The following is a 13926-nucleotide window of genomic DNA, read 5'->3' as shown; positions in this document are numbered from 1 at the left end:
GCCAGACTTTACAACTTAGTGAGGTTGTCTTAAAATAAAAGAGGGCTGAGGATGTGGCTCAGTGGTAGAGCATCCTTGAGTTCAGTCTACAGTAACCCCCAAGAAAATTGTGCTGTCCTCATGAAACAAGTGAAAAATCCCTCCCCATTTTGTAATGCAGCAGAAGAAGTTACATACAATGGCGTGATCTCTTCCTTAAATAAATGTTTGGGATCAATCATCATTGATGCCATTGAGATCTTTAAGGTTGTTTGTGACAGTTTTTATTTACAGATTCAGCTGCATAAATGGCACTATTCCCATTGTCTATTTCTTTTTGTGTCAGTTTTATTAAGATGTATATTCTTCCCCCCCCCCCTTTGGACAGGGTCTCAATAAGTTGCCCAGACAGACCTCAAACTTGCAATCCTCCTGCCTCAGCTTCCCAAATGGTCGAGTATACACCCCTTACAGCCGTACTGCCTAACTATAATGTGTGTATTTCCAGGAATTTGTCCATTTCATCCAAATTCTTTAATTTATGGACTTAAAATTATTTATTATTTCTTCTTAGTATCTAACTTCTTAGCATTTGTGGAAACTGTATTTATGATTCCTTTTCATCTCTTTGTTCCCTCTTTATTCCTTCCTTGGCTTTCTTAGCTTATCAATTTTATTAGTTTTTTTTATAAGAATCAACTTTGGTTTTGTTAATTCTTTCTATTGTATATATACTTTTTTTCTATTTTTGAAATTTTTACTCTTACTTCTTGCCTCTACAGTTTATGGGTTCAATTGGCTCTTCTTTTTTTTTATTCTCTTAACTTACATCATCAATATTCAAGCTTTTTTCTTTCCTTTTTTTTTTTTTTTTTTTTTTTTTTTGGTGCTGAGGATTGAACCCAGGGGTGCTTAATCACTGAGTCACATCCCCAGCCCTTTTTTATATTTTATTTACAGACAGAGTCTCACTGAGTTGCTAAGTGCCTCACTAAGTTGCTGAGGCTGACTTTGAACTCTCTATCCTCCTTCCTCAGCCTCCCGAGTCGCTAGGATTACAAGCGTGGGCCACTGTGCCTGGTCTTTTTTTTCCTTTTTGACATAGATAGATATAGCCACAAATTTCTAAGTGTGACTTTTGTTGCATTCTATAAATTTTCATATATCACATATTTATTTCAATTTGTTTCAAAATGTCTTTTTCTTTACATCAAGATATGTTCTTTGACCTATGGATTAATGAAAAGTGATCTGGTTAACTTCCAAAACTGGGAGATTTTCTAATGTTTTGAATCCAGTTTTTACCTTAATTGCCCCATAGCCAGAGAACACGCTCTGTTTGATTCAGTCCTTAGAAGTTTTTCAAGGCCTGTTTGGTAGATGAACATATGGTCCATTTTGATCCATGTATCTCATGCACTTCAAAAGAATATGTGTCTCTAAGAACCAGGAAGTAGAACACCCACTGAGTCTCCAGGACTCTGATCTTGGACTTCCCAGTCTCCAAGAATGTGTATTCTGTGGTTTCTCAGATAGTATATAGCCTTTCCTTACCGACATCCTTCCTGACTGTCATCTTATTCTGTTAATGAGAGAAGTATGCTTTTAAAAATCTATCCTGCTGGGCACAGTGGCCCACATCTGTAATCCCAGCAACTCAGGAGGCTGAGGCAGGAGGATCTCAAGTTCAAAACCAGCCTCAGTAAAAGCGAGGCAATAAGCAACTCAGTGAGACCCCTTCTCTAAATAAAATACAAAATAGGGCTGGGGATGTGGCTCAGTGGTTAAGCACCTCTGAGTTCAATCCCCAGTACCAAAATAAAAACAAAAAAATGCAATAAACTAAACATCTACAGTAGCATCTGAGAATTATGATAAAGCATACATGAATTACAGTCAATTCAAATAATGTGGATATTTTATTTCTAGGTATATTGTTAAGTGGGGGAAGTAGAAGATGTAAGTGTGGATATGGACAGAAATAGAGATAAAGATGAAAAGATGTTAAAGTATTAATAATGTGGTTGATCTGCTTCTCTGGGTAGGTCACAAGCTACCCTAATATATACTGGTTAAAGCAACATTTATTCTGCTCAGGAATTGTGGTATGACAGGGCTCCGCAAGGCCTGCAGGTCCCTGCTCCTCCTGGGGACAGCCTGGCAGCTCAGAGGCGGGATCTGTAGTTACCGGAAGCTGCTCATTCACAAGTCTGACTCCTGGGCTGGAAAGGCTCAAACTGCCAGGGTCAGGAAGAGCTGGGGCTCCGGGACAGGGTGCCCTTCTCTGTCTCCATGGAGTCTGGCCATGTCACCTCTCCAGCTCGGCAGCTGAAATGTGGCTGGACTTCTCTCGCACGGGCTCAGGCCTCGCAAGCGTGTGTCCGAGAGGGCAAGTCAGGCAGAAGCCAGTTGCCTTTACGGCCCAGCCTTGGAAGTCGCAGAGCAGCACTCTGCCATATGGGTTGAGGCAGTCACGAGTTCCACCCAGGTTCAAGGGAAAGGGACATAGATCCCAGCGTCACCGTAAAAAGAGCATGTGGGTTGGGGCCCAGCTCTTTTGGAAATACGGGCTGCTGAAGCCCAGCTTGTGGCCCCACCCATTCAAACCCCTTCTCAGAGCGAAATACCCCAGTTCTTGGCCCGTGGTGACGTCAGCTTGACGTCCCAGATCTCCTCATCTAAAGCCTGCAGTGGGGCCTTGAGAACAAAAGACGCATAACGTGAAGAGGCAGGTCCCCCGCACCCCACGAGCCTCGGTGGCACAGGCCTGGGGTTCGTATTTCAGGGGTTCAAAGCAGGTTTCCATCTTTGTCCTCCGGTTCAACCCCTGCCTGTTACATGGGTCAAGCTCTCAGCAGGACATGGCCGCTAGTTAGCCAGAGGCAAGTGCCAGTCCTTATCCTGGAAGCCATGGGAGCTGGTGAAGGAAGGAGGGAAGTGGGGGGGACACCCGCGCAGCTGCAGGGTCCTTTGGATGAGGCTGTTTGGAGACGTGGAACGGGAGGGCTCCTAGGGTAGACTGCCCCCACCCCTGGCGGCAGTCACGCCAGGTGGCTGCAGGTGCGGAGCTGGGGCTGCTTTCGTCATCCCGGATCTTCACCTCTAAGCTCTAATTGGAAAAGAGATGTCACCATGGTGTGATTGCGATGCAAAGGCAGGTGCAGAAGTGGCCTCGCAGGGAGGCAAAGGCCTGGGAGGACAGCGAAAAGGACAGGGTGACAGAGAGCTCAGTGCCTGGTAGGGGGACACAAGGAATGTGGCTTGGTGCATCAGGGGACATTCATCTCACTGGGAGAGGAGAAGCCTCGGGGACAAGGCTGTCATCCATCCGTCTCTGAGGACTGGGCTGGAACAAGCACCCACTCAAGCCTGAAGGGTGGGAGCGAGGAGATCGGCTACGTCCTGGCCACCTTCCTCACCCACTCTCCACGGCCTCTGGGCAGCTGGGTGACTGCCCTGTTGGAACCACTGTGCCTTCCCAGGGCCTCCGGGTGGCTGATGGCCTTGTCTCCAGGAACACAGCTCCCAACCCCCGGTGTGGGAGTTCCCGGCCAGGGGCTCCAGGATGAGTCCAGGGAGGGGAGGCCAGGGGAGGAGGGGGCCAGGAGCCCCGCTTGGGTTTGCAGAAGTCCGTGCCTCTCCACACTCCCCTGGTGGGGAGCACAGCCTTCAGCCAGGAGGGGCCCTGCCTGCAGTGTGTCTGACCGGGGACTCAGCCAGCACCTGCCCCTCCATTAAGTGTGGCAGTGGTACCTGGGCGGGGGGAGCTCACACCTGCACGCGGGGTGTGAGATTTGGGACGTGGAGATGGGATGCGGGATGTGTGCCGCCCCCCCCCCCAGATGCAGCTCTTCCAGAGCCCTCCATGATGGCAGCAGCCCTGGGACCAGGGACAGCTCTGGGGTCGCTCCTGTCCCCATGATCCCAGTCTAAATCACCCCAGGCTTCTTGCCTTGAGGGCACCTCCCCCCATCATAGGTAAGAAGAGGTGGACACCGAGGTGCAGCCTGACGGGCGGAGGCACCTGCCTGGTTCCATGGGTGTCAGGAGAGTGGCTTCCTGGTGGGGGCAGAGCAGAGGGGCGGCAGACCAGCCCTTCCCTGGAGAGACAGGGTGAGTGGGAGAGAGAAGAGGAGGAAGGCTCAGTCCAGGGTCCCTGGAGAAAAGGGGCAGAACAGGGCAATAGCCAGGCCAGTGTTGGGAGTGAGGAAAGCAAGCAGCCGGGCAGGGTTTGCACGTGGGGATGGGCGACCTGGGGACTAGGAAGGGGGCGGATGTGGGGGAAGCACAGCGACACTTTTAACACTGAAGCTGCTACTGGTGCAGTCTTTCCTCAGGCCAGGGCCAGGCACCCAGGCGGCGCTCACACTCTGCTCAGGTGTGGTGGGAAAAGAGCCGGTCTGGAGTGCCCGGATTTGGTTCTGTCAGTCATTCACTTGCAATATTGATTGATCCCTACGCGAGCCCTGCTCCCAAGGGGCCATCAGCTCCGTGGGGGAGACCAGTAATAACAGTCAACAAATAAGTACACATGGTGTTAAACACAATGAAAAAACAAAGGGGGAGATCGGGAAAGGGAGGATAGAAGCTTCTTGGAAGAAACAGAGAGTGCAAATGTCCTGGGGCAGAGAAATAAAAGAGGTTCCAGGAACTGCTAGAGTATGGGAGGCAGGGAGGGAAGCAGTCCTTGGAATGAGAGCCAAGGGGCTGATCTTCAGAGGCCATGAGGATTGCTAGGTGTCGGCTTAGATTTTATGCCGTAGGAAACAAAATGTGCCACCCCAAAATAGGAGGGATTGTTGAGCTAAAGACCATTATGGAGCAGGTACAGGAAAGCTCTCTGTCCTCCCTCTATTTGCCAAAGAAGAAAACAAAGTCGAAAGGTGTCCTGCCCCACTACAGAGGGAGAAGGGGCTGCACCCTGAGGCAGCTCGAGACCCTGCGTCTGTCTGGAGATGAGCCCAGATCCCCACTTAGCCTTTGGCTACGGGTTACTTGCCTTCCTCCAAGCTGCCTCCCCCCACAGACTCAAAATCCTTTCCCCTTCTCATGGCCCTTCTCTGAAAGGTCACTGTCTTTGTTGAAAGCGCTACGTGAGGTGGAACCCAAAGCCACCTCTTTGAGAATGATTCATTCCTGGGTATGAAACGCACATTCCAATTAAATACCTAAGGGTGTTGAGCAAAAGTCATCTTCTTCCCCTGAAATGCCAGGAGGAGGAGGAATCATTGCTGTTTCAAACCAGGCGGGGACCCGATTCAGTAGGACTTCTCTGTGGGATGCCTCTGACCGTCTGTGGAAAGCCATTCAGAGGAATTGATAGGACCTGGAGTAGACCTGGAATTTCAAGCAAGGAGGGATTTAAGATGGCTCTGGATTTGTTGTTTGAACTTCTGGGTACCTAGTGGTGCCATTCAGGGATGTGGGGAAGACAAGGGGTAAATAGGTTTGGAAAAGGAAACCATGAGCTCTGTGACCTTGAGCAAGTTACTTAACCTCTCTGGGTTTCTCTGGGCAGATTCAGAGACCCACTTCACAGTGCTTGAGAGGGTTCATGCAGGTTGGAGAGATCCCAGCGACCATCAAGATGGTCAAGGCAAACTCGATTTCCTCCAAGGCAGCCTGCTGGAGTTTGGGGGAGAGGGACAGAAGTGGCCTCCAGTAAAGGGCCATGAAGCCTGGGGGATGGCAGAGGAGAGGGTCCCTGGTGCCCCAGCTGCCCGGGGAATGGGGAGGCTTCCCCTGCCCTCCCCCTGCCACTCACAGAGCTGCTCTCAATGGTGCACAGCTGGGCCTTTGCTGGCCTTCAGTGTGACCCCAAGGGCAAAGAGGAATCGATTCGTTCAGAGAACCAGAATGAAAGAGATTTCAACTGACCTTTGAATGGGGTTTTAATTTGCTTTATTACAGCCAAAGGGGCCTCGTGAAGACACCCTTGAGACTGCTCTTATCCACTAATGCGCACATTAGCGCAACCACAGCCACAGCCACGCCTGGACGGTCTGGACGCCGCAGAGCGAGGGGCAGGCCCCTCCCTGAAGAGGCTTCCAGCACCCAGGAGCTGAGGCAGCGCCCGAGTAGAGGGAGAAGCCAGGGGACGGGGGAGGCGACCCGGGCTGCAGCCCCAGCTCTGTTGCTGGCCAGCTTTGGCACCTGGCCAGATACATCCCCCTCTGAACACTGGTGGGGGGCCCTATGGCCCCTGGTCCCTTCCGGGCCTGACATTCTGTGGATTCGAGCTCAGCTCTAGAATAACAGAAACACGAGTCATTAAGCCGAGCGAGGTGGCACACACCTGTAATCCCAGAGGCTCGGGAGGCTGAGGCAGGAGGATAGCAAGTTCAAGGCCAGCCTCAGCTGCAAAGCGAGACCCTGTCTCAAAATGAAAAACAAAAGGGGCTGGAGATGTGAATCACTGAGAAGAGCCCCTGAGTTCAATCCCTAATACAAAAAATGAAAAAAAAAAAAAAAAAAGAAAAAAGGAGAGAGAGAGAAGCCACAGTCATTTAGAACGTGGCCCCGACTGGGCACACCAGAGCCCTCTGTACTGAGCTGAGCTCTGTCCCGTCCCACAGGCCTTCCTGATGCTAGTTCTCTGAACACCTGCTCCTCGTGTGGGTGACCAGTTCTCTGTTCTGTCCACTCCAAATCCCAGAGGAAGTCAGCGGGGTCCCTTGTCTAATCAACATGGTTCCTCAGGCAGGCAGCCACCTATAGAGGCAAGAAGGCTCCTGGACAGTCCTCCCAGTCTGGCCAATCTCCACAAGATGCCCTGTTGCTGAGGCCTGGGGATCTGGGTGTCCAGTGCCGCCGGAGAAGTGCCCAGCTCTCAGGGCCGGGAGTTTAGCTCAGCTGAGCCCTGTCCTGCGTGTGCCCCGGGTTCTGTCCCAGGACCAAGCAAAGAAAAAAGGAGAGTCCGGCCCTCTTGCCCTGGGCCAGCTCTGGGCATGGGTACCGTCACCTTGGGAGCCACACACGTTCTCTCAGAAGCAGGCCTCATCCCAGTGCCTTTTTTCAAACTGGGGGTTTGTTCTGGGCCGTCAGAGTGAACTTCCTGGAGGCGGGATCTTGGGTGAAGATGTGGCGGGCGTTACAGACGCACCAGGCTCCTGAGCGCGGCCCTGCAGCCTCCCGCTCCAGACAGCCCGGACGCCAGCAGCCATCACTCTGACTCAGGGGTGACCACATGGTCCTTTTGTAGGGGACATGCCTTTGTTGGGGCTCAGGCATGACTTCTGCTTTTCCAGGAGAATGCAAAGCTCTCCCGCGAGGGGTGAGGGGAGGAGAGTGGCGTGGTGGCCAGGAAGGACACTGGTAATGCACATCCATTAGTACGTCCCGGGAGAGGCATTCAGAGCCTCGGAACTGTCCTCCCTCCGCCAACAATGGGGCCTGAAGTGCTCTCAGCCCCGCCCCGCCTGTCTCTTCACGTCCGCCGCTCAGAGGAAAGGAGCTGCCGGCCCGGGGCCTGCAGAGCCCACACCGGGCCCTGGGCAGAGGTGGTGCAGGGTGACCTGCTCCTCAAGAGCCCACTGCTCTGCCCTGCCGTGTGGGAGACGGGAAGGGCGCAGAGACGTCTGAAGGCAGCTCACCTGGTTTCCTTTGCTCACCGAGACCTTCCTTGCGACTGAGAGTGAATCCCCACAAAGCCTCCCAAGGACGGCTGTCCCGGAGCCCGGGGTGGCTGGGTCTGAGCCGTCACAGGCCCCCCTCCGGGAGCAGCCTCCAGATTGGGTCCAATTCATCTGAGAAGGCCAGCTGGACTTCCAAGTCACATTTTTTATGTAAAAATGTACCAATTGCGTGCCTTTTATTTCCTCTTTATATTACAAGTTAGTCTTTTTATTGAATTTTTTTTCCTATTCATTATGGGCACAAGAAGGTTATATTGCAAGGTACAGGGTGGCACACGCCTGTAATCCCAACCACTCTGGAGGCTGAGGCAGGAGGATCACAAGTTTGGGACCCTGTTTCAAAATAAAAAATAAAAAGAGGGCTGGGGTTGCGGCTCAGTGGTGGAGCACTTGCCTAGCATGTGTGAGGCACTGGGTTCGATTCTCAGCACCACATATGAACAAATAAATAAATAATAAATAAATAAAAGGTTCATCAATAACTAAAAGATATTTTTAAAAAATAAAAATAAAAAGAGCTGGGGATGTCGTTCAGTGGTAAAGCATCCCTGGGTTCAAAAAAACATATATTTTTGATCTAGATCATTTCAAGATAGTAAGTAATATTTTACCACTTAACTTATATGCTTTTAAGAGGAAATTTTTGATACTGATGGGAATGTAAAATGATCTCACTTTGGCAAACAGTTTGGTAATTCTTCAAAAAGTTAAACATTGCTGGCCACAGTGGCACGTGTCTGTAATCCCAGAGACTGGAGGCTGAGACAGGAGGATCACAAGTTCAAGGCCAGCTTGGGCAACCTAGTGAGATCTGTCTCAAAATAAAAAAATTAAAAGGGCTGGGGATGTTACTCAGCAGTAGAGCATCCCTGGGCTCAACCCCTAGTGCCAACCACAAACAAAAAATATTAAACATCAGATTGCCATACGACCCACAATGTATGACCCTAATGTATGCCCCAAATTATATACACAAATTTTTATAAAATTTTATGCTCATTGCTTATTATTATTTGTAGCAGCATTGTTGCTAAATAATAACCAAAATATGGAAACAACCCAACTATCCATTCATGATGAATAAATAAGTAAAATGTGGTATATCTATACCGTAGAATATTTTGCAGTGATAAAAAAGAATTAAAGTACTGACACAAGCTACAACATAGGTGAATATTCAAAGCAAGACTGGAAGAAGACAGATGCAAAATTTTCAAACACAAAACCTTAGGAGGGAATCATACAGGGAACCCCCTGGGCCACCAATGATCGCTGGACCCTTTGCCCTTCTTGTATTCAATACTCTCCTTTAGGGGCTTCCCTACCCCTTGGGAAGATGTGAAGCCAATCCCAAACATCAGCACCTGCAGTGCTCTGCATGTAACAGAGGGGACTTAAAAAAACAACCCCACACCCTGATCCAGGTCAACAGGTCCTTCACGTCACCTGATACCCAGAGCACATTCGGGTTTCCCAGTGGTTTCAAGTCCTCTACGTTTGTCTGTGTTCTAATCTGGATCCAGACTCAGTCCAGGTGTTGCCTGTCGCTTCTGAAGTCCTTCTGGACGTACCAATTCCCATCTCTCCTTTCATGTTGTTTATTTATTTTTCATTTTTATTTTTAGTTGTAGATGGACACAATACCTTTATTTTGTCCATTTAGTTTTTGATGGAGTGCTGGGAATGGAACCCAGTGCCTCACACATGCTAGGCTAGCGCTCTCCCACTGAGCCACGACCCCAGGCCCCTGTTGTTTATGTTGTCAGGAGCAATTTTTAATTGGCCTCAGATGATCTGCATCACGTACCTCCTCCCTCCACTGTAGGCCTCCTCAGGGCTAAGCCCCACTCCTATGTGCCCTGGGACCCCCTGCCCTGAACTTCTAGAAGCTACTCAGAGCAACCAGGGGCCCTATCCCAAAGGGGCCAGCATCTTGACAGGAAAACGGTGGCTCCATGTCCAGATGAAAATGTATCCTCCCCTGGACGTTTCAGGCAGGCTGGGGGGACTTGCCGGGACCAGACCAGGGAGTCATCTGACCTGAGGAGGAAACTAGGTCCCTGAAGCAGAAGACCTCTGTGTCAAGATTCGCCCCAAACAGTCATTTATTCATTCAATTAATATTTACAAATCTCTGTGCAGGTGATGGGCAGAGGAGGGCATTGTCCCCTTGGCTGTGGGCTTGAGGATCGACTAAAGGAGGACCCAGCAAGGCAACGTTACCATGGCAACACAGTCCAGCTTGGAAGCAGAGGGGACAGGAGGAGGAGGCAGAGTTGGGTGTCCTGTGAAAGTCCAGCCGCAGGATTGGCTAATGGATTGGGTGGGGAGTGAAAGCAAAGGAAGAAGCCGAGATGGTCCAGCAGGCAGTGGAATTTCTCGGTCCAGTACCGGAAGAAGGAGGCTGGGCTGAAGATGTGCATTTGGAAGCCATCCATGTACAGGCAATGGGAAGCCAGGGAGGAAGTCCGTGAAGACTTAAGAAAAATCCCTCAGGGGCTTCTTTCCATTAACAAGCTGATTCTAAGGCGCATCCAGAAGAATAAATACAAATTAAAATTTTCTTAAACATCAAGAATGTTTTGAAAAAGAAAAGCGTTCCCTGACCTACCACCAGATTCCCTCTCCTGAGGGGTCAGGCGGGGTGTTGGACCCCTGGCCAGCAGCCATGGTGACAGCAGGAGGTCCTCATCCAGGGTCCTGCAGACACCCTGCCTCTGCGGAAGGCTGGGACACGCCTACGTAGCTTCCCTCGGTCGCTTTGGTCCTGTCCTTCTCCAATTCCATATTTTCGTCAGCTCGGCAGTGTGTTTTTATTACATGTTTATGACATACTTTTAAGGCTTTTCAGTCCTGTTCATTGGAAAAGGCCTTCAGTTACCTCGTTTGCCACGAGAATGGACAGAGAAGTTTCACACGGAGTCTTCTGGCCAGAATTCACATTTGTTTTTTTAACATATACCTATCGGGCTCTATCTGCGTGCTTGTTTTGGTATGGGGCATTAAATTCGGGGAGGGCACTCTACCACTGAGCTACATCCCCAGCCCTTTTTATTTTTTTATTTTGATACAGGGTCTTGCTTAATTGATGGCCTCAAACTTGTGATCCTCCTGCCTTAGCCTCCCAAGTCACCGTGATTATAGAGGTGCACCACTGAACCCCACTTATTTATTGGGGTTTTCCGGGACGTTATTTCTGAATTCTTATTTTTGAGTCTCTGATACTTCTAAACTCTGTTGTAAAACTATGAAATCACAATGTTTTTGGAGAACTCCCTGATTCCAACAACACAGCTCTCTTTTGGCAAAGGCAGAGCTTTTGTAAACACAAAGATACTAAGTCATGTGTGTTATTCTGAAGGAATCTTTCTAATTCCCCAAAGCACTCTGCAGCTCCTCTGACCTTTCCATCAGCGCTGAGTTCATCTGGGGTCGTGTTTGAGAGGGATTCTGTGCAGAGAAGAAAGTTATTTTGGGGGGTTTTGGTCAGTATTTAGACAATTAGAATCTAGGGTTTAAAAAAAAAAAAACCTTTTACATAACCTAAAAATGTTAAATTTACTTGTAACTCAAATAATTATTCATTTTTGCTTAACCTCAAATGGAGACTCAATTAGCTTGTAAATGTGGTAAATTAAATCTCCTAAACTTTGAGCTCCATCTGTGCTTGATTCAATTCCCTTCGATGCTTCAAATTATGTTTATAAATGTAATATATCTGATTATATTAAACACTTCCAACTTCAAACCTCAGTAAATCTAGCAAGCAAAATTCTACTAAGCTCTTAAGCAACTCTAAAAAGCTAGTAAATCAATCTTGTGTGTTTATTTATTTATTTGCTAGTTCTAGGGATAGAACCAGGGGCCTCACACATGCTAGGCAAGCGTCCACCACTGAGCTATTCCCCGAGTCCTCATGATTTTTTAAAAAAATATTTTTAGGGCTGGGGATATAGCTCAGTTGATAGAGTGCTTGCCTTGCAAGCATAAGGCCCTGGGTTCAATCCCCAGCACCACAAAAGAAAAAAAAAAAAAAAAAAAAAAAGAGAAAGAAAAAATATATATATATTTTTAGTCATAGATAGACACAATGCCTTTATTTTATTTATTTATTTTTACGTGGTGCTGAGAATTGAACCCAGTGCCTCCCATGTGCTAGGCAATCGCTCTACCACTGAGCCACAACCCCAGCCCTCATAATTTATTAAATTAGATCTCCTTAAGGGTTTGAATGATCTTTTTTGACAATGGCAGTATGCAAAAAGCCACACAATGATGAAAAAATGTGTTAAGACACCTGTATAAATAAAACGTTCAAAATGTACCAATACCATATGGTTCAGTTATCTGTGGCTGCACAACAAACCACCTTAAAACAATAACCCATGATTGTGCTCACGAATTTCTAGAGATCAGAAACTTAGGCCACAACAGGGATGATAATCTTCATTTCACAACATCTAGAGCCTGAGCTACGAGAGCTATTCCTCAGTGACCATGACGAATTCAAACACATGACGATAGAAATAAGCCCCAAACTGTTTCCCTCGCATGTCTGGTGCCTGGGTTGGGGTGGTCGGAGGACCAGGTCTAGCTGGGTCTGTTGGCTGAGGACTCGCACTCGGCTCTCCAGGTGGCTTGAACTTTCCAGCGTGGCAGCCTCAGGGAAGCTGACTTGTTACACAGGCGCTCCGGCAAGCTAGGTGAAGAGTGCCCAACTCGTCAGACACCCGGCCCTTGAGGCCACACTGCTTCTGCCATGCTTAATTGGTAAAGCAGCCATAAGCCCTCCAAGATCCACAGTGAAGGGACACAGAACCCCACCCCTCGGTGAGAGGAGCATCCACCTTCACAGCCACAGTCCCCGGTCCCAATCGTTTCTTCAGTCTGATTCACAAATTTTACCCACGTATTAATCTACCTGATCGGATCTCAGATCCATTTCAGGAACTGAGCCTATGGATCATTCATCAAGTTCCAGGAAGGGTCTGCCCAAGTCCTGAAACCCCTTTGATAAGGTGACAGAACTTTCCAGAAACATGCTTTTTCTTATGACCCAAGGCTTCATGCTTTCCTCACGCATCCTCCAAGATTCTCCCTTGCCCACCTTCCTCCCTGGCTATTCCCGTACAGTGTGACGTAGTCAATAGCTTTTTCCCTCGATGCTGGGGATGGAACCCAGGGCCTCCCGTGTGCTTGGCGAGTGCCTGCCACTGAGCCACATCCTCATCCCCTCAACTGCTTTATTTTTTTAAATTTTTCAGTTGTAGATGGATACAATACCCTTTTATTTTTTATTATTTACTTATGTGGTGCTGAGGATTGAACCCAGTGCCCCCCGCAGGCGAGGCAAGCACTCCACAACCCCTGGTCCCCTCGACTTTTCACTGTGAACTTTTGCACAGTCGACGTGACCAAATGGGACTTAGCATGTCACTTCCAGTTTGCAGTTAGTCTATTCATTCTTTCCATCAGTGAGTTTCCGCCCCCTCTTCAGAGTTCTCTTTGTGTGTTTATCTTGGGCCACTCTGCGTCTCCGTGGTCTAGCTTCTTCCTGGACGTCATACGGTCGCCTGCAGTGTAGCCTTCTCAGCCTGCTTCCTAGCAGTATGAGTTCTAAGTTTCCTTCATAGCTCCTTTATTTTTATCTCTCTATGACACTCCACTCTCCGGATGTGCTTAGTCGGATTACCCATTCGCCTACTGGAGTATATCTCCATTGCGTCTGAGTTTGGGTGATGGTGAATAAAGCTGCTATTTTGGTTCATTTGAGTACAGTCATGCATCCCTTAATGACAGGGACACGCTCTGAGAGTTGCGTCCTTGGCTAAGTTCATTATTGCACGAACATCAGCTTCTCACACAAATTAAGGCAACTATGACATCACTAGGCAATATGATCTCAGGGGACCACTGTCGTAGAGGCTGGAACATCACCCAGCAGCCCTTGACTATAAATACCTAGGACAGTTAGGACAGTGAGTGCCGGATCCATACTGGTATTTTTGGTTTTGGGTTTTTGCGGGGGTGGGGGGGTTGGGTCAGGGGAGGGCACCAAGGATTGAACTTGGGGCACTTGACCACTGAATCACATCCCCAGCCCAGTCCTATTTTATATTTATTTAGAGACAGGGTCTCACTGAGTTGCTTAGCACCTCACTGAGTTACTGAGGCTGGCTTTGAACTTGCAATCCTCCTGCCTCAGCCTCCTGAGCCACTGGGATTACAGGCGTGAACCACCATGCCCAGCTTGTACTGGTGTTTTAAAAAGAGTGGATTCTGCTGGACACAGTGGCATGCACCTGTAATCCTA

Source organism: Sciurus carolinensis, chromosome 13 (genome assembly GCF_902686445.1).
Source record: "Sciurus carolinensis chromosome 13, mSciCar1.2, whole genome shotgun sequence".
Classification (NCBI taxonomy): Eukaryota; Metazoa; Chordata; class Mammalia; order Rodentia; family Sciuridae; genus Sciurus; species Sciurus carolinensis.
This window is presented reverse-complemented; position numbering follows the sequence as displayed.